At 48.3% G+C, this 3434-nt stretch overlaps 1 pseudogene across 1 annotated transcript; it reads right to left on the bottom strand.

Annotated features, from left to right (window-relative positions):
* Positions 1-876: 876 nt before the first annotated feature.
* On the bottom strand, positions 877-2173 carry LOC307049466 (DNA topoisomerase I, mitochondrial-like; annotated as a pseudogene). Its single transcript has one exon. The product of its transcript is annotated as a DNA topoisomerase I, mitochondrial-like (transcript).
* Between the last annotated feature and the right edge of the window lie 1261 nt (positions 2174-3434).

Genomic DNA, 3434 nt, shown 5'->3' on the forward strand with positions numbered 1-3434 from the left:
AATAAACATGTGTATAGTCTTGCATTTCCTAACAAATAAATCAAAATTCTTGATGCCTAAATGTCTACCTGTAGCTTCTACAGGGTTTCACTATTTTGTGTATTATGTACATAATATATAAATGTTTCTTTACCTTGTGCTCAAAATATGTTTTTTAAAGTGAGCTCAAATTTTTCACTAGTTTCTTAAATTGATGCTTAACTTTTCCCCACATTTGGGCAGACTTTTTAAACCTTCAAATATTACAAGGCTGTTGCTTACAAAAAGCCAGCTTCTGTGTACAGGTCAAAGCATCTACACAGAGAAGTTGAGTTTCTCCATGGAAATTCATGGGTTTTGTCAAACTTGTTTGGAAACCAATAGATTGTAAAATCAGCTCGGGATCACTTTTAGTTTGTCTGAGAAGCAACTGGTTAACCTAATGGATCCTAAATCAATGTCATTTTGTTGGAACAAAGGCCATGAAGGTGGGAGGAGAGGAGAAAGGGGCAAACTCTTTTCTTAAACTTTTGACTTAGATCAAGTGTTACAAAAATAATGATAAGGAGTAAACAGCCACCTAGTTTACTTTACTTTAGTATAAATTTGGCAGAATTGTCTAATATGGCTCCTGGTCTGATTGAATTGCATCTGGGAGGCTCTTAACATCCTTCCACATAAAAATCACCATCAAGCTGCCAGAATGTCCCCACTGACTTGTTTGGCAGCATGGAAATCTGTGGCCTCAGACATGCACCAACAAGAGGGTGGGTTCCCTGAGTTTGCAGGGACCTGATGTGTGCCTTCTGAGACAGCTCTTTTTTTTTGGTACAAAATTCCCCGATCTGCTTTAATGGTGAAAAAAAATAAATTCCAACGAGGCACAGAGATGCTCATTTAGAATTCAAAGTCTTTGCCTGCCATGTCGAGAGCCCTCTGTGACTCCCTTCTCCCTCTGTGTCTTGTTGTAGATCTCCACGGGCACCTGAAACCTGTTACACCAGGCGACACTGATCCGGGGGTCCAGGTAGTTGAGCTTGGACGTGCCCAGGGCCACCTGCTTGCTCTCCGCCTTGTCTGTGGCCTGCATGCTCAGTCTCCCGAGCTGCTCCTCCAGTTTCTCCAGCAGCCGTCCCCTCTTCTCCAGGAAGCTCTTGGACATGCTGTCCCCTCTGGATCTGTGGTCGGCCCTTGCCTTCTTCAGCTCTGCCTTGGCCTCGGCCACCTGCTTCTTCTTCGCCTCAATCTTCGACCGAAGAGTCTGCAATCGACTTCTCGAAGGTCTTGGGAGTTGCCCGCTGATGGCTGCAGAGAACGGCAACGGCCCGATTGGCTCGGTTGTAAGAGAGAATCTTAGCGGCTACGCTGTCTTCAGCTCTGGTCAGCGCTCTCAGCTGGCCATGCAGGGTGAGGCTGGCGTTGCAGGTCTGGAACACCTTGGCCGTCTGGCCATCCATCAGGTCCTGCAGGTGCCTGTTCAGACTGGCGGTGGTCAGTCTGTCAAAGGGCTCATCCCCAGGGCCTTTGTTCTTCATGAGCAGCTGCAGATTCTCGCACACCGGCTTCTCCACCCGCACTCTGTTGTAGTAGCGGATCGAGTCTTGTCCCAGGAAGTCGAATTCCACGACGTACGGGCAGCCACCGGCCTCTGGGTGCAGCTGGACGTGTGCCACGTGGAGGGGGCAGCCGCCCACCGTGTCAGCCGCCTCGCCCTCCTCCTTCTCGTGCCCGGCTCGCAGCGCCAGCTTGTCGATGAAATAAAGGGCCACAGCGCGTCGTCTCGCCTTCATTTCTCGGGACTTCCAGTCGGCCCGGTACTGAGAACGGATCTCGCCCGCGACTCCTTTCAAGCGCCGAGCCACTTCATACTTCTCCCCCTCTCTCTCCCCCTTCGGCTTGGAGCTGGGGTTCAGCATGATGTACTTGATGGAATTCTGCACGTTCTCTGTCCACGCCGCCAGCCACGTGACCGTGCGGTCGCACCGCACCTCCTCCCACCGGTGACCTACCGGAGGCTCGGGTACTTCGGAGTCCCTGCTGCAGTTGATGGTCACGTCCTCCGGCAGGACCCTCCTCTTCAGCATCCCCATCTTGGGGTGGTCGCCGCGGCCCCGGAACAACCCAGGGGGCTCGGTCTGAAATTGCCGATCTTCTCTCGGTGCCCGTCTAAGATACAGCTCTTTGACAGAGGCATCCTAGTGCATTTTCCATGCAGGAAAAGTGTCATTATACCATAGGAAACACTGTAACAATATCTGAAGTTAGGGGTTCTGTGGGATCTGAGGATTGATTCTAAACTCTAAGTTCCTAAATGCACACAGTAGAGGGCCACGGTAGAGTTTTCAGGAGTGGCAAGGGAAACGCCACTTTCATTTGTGTGTGATATTGAAGCACTTATTGTATCAAATAGTGTCCATAGTATCAAACAAGCACAAAAGCTCCAACCTGTATCGAGTACTATGCTTCCAAAGAATGGCCAAAAAACATGGAGCGAACTAAAGAGCTTACCTAACTTCCACGACCCATAATTTAAAAACTAAAAATCTGAAACTTTCAGTGCCTATAAGGCTTTGTTTAAGAACAGGATGAGGGATTCTGAGAAAGCGTCAGAGGAGACTGTACACCTTTCCTTTTCCCATTCCCACCTCTGCCTTTACTGCAAACCATGGCAAGCAGCCACGCTGAGCCCCAAGCACAGCAGACCAGCTCTGCTTTCACCCAGAGATTCCACTCCAGGACCCAGGGGACAGGAGTGGAAGCTAAATGCAGCTCAGGTTTGTACATTGAAGCCAAATAATTGGTGAGTTTGGCCAAGATTCAAATTCATTCTGAAGCATTAAATCAAAGTGTTACAGGCTTGGTTCCAACATTTAGAACAGCCCAAGTAGTGAATTGCCAATCAGTTACCTTCCTCTCCCTGTAATCAATCTAATCTAGGTGACAGACATGAAGAAGTGCCAGGACCTGGCCTGAATGGCAAAAAATAAGCCAAAGAATTAGAACAGTAAATTTCATTGTTAACAACCCTTCTGAGTAAGGAGGAGGTATTGAAGAAGGAAAGGAATTAATCCAACAAGGAAGACACATGGAGGAGAAAGGAAATACCCATTTCAGTGCAAAATTAGAGAATAAGAGCAGGAATAGGGGAAAAAAAAGCGGGGGGGGGGGAATCTTAACACACCCCAAGAAGTTGGTCTAGATTGTAAGAGACATCTGACAGAGGGGTCTGAACTTGGAAAAAAGAAAAATGAACAGAGGAAGAGAAAACAGGAGAGACAAGAAACAAATTGGGGCAAAGGTGCATTCCCACAAGACACCGGAAGTGGAAGCTGGCAGGAAGAGATCTCGAAAAAAGGTGGTAGGTCCTGCCTGGGATGAGGTCTGTGGCAGGGGTGAGGAAAAACTCTGAGAGCCAGAGACATGAACTCTTTGGTTTTTAAGCATTGAAAACAATG

The sequence above is a fragment of the Hyperoodon ampullatus genome (assembly GCF_949752795.1).
Source record: "Hyperoodon ampullatus genome assembly, chromosome: 3".
NCBI classification, from domain to species: domain Eukaryota; kingdom Metazoa; phylum Chordata; class Mammalia; order Artiodactyla; family Ziphiidae; genus Hyperoodon; species Hyperoodon ampullatus.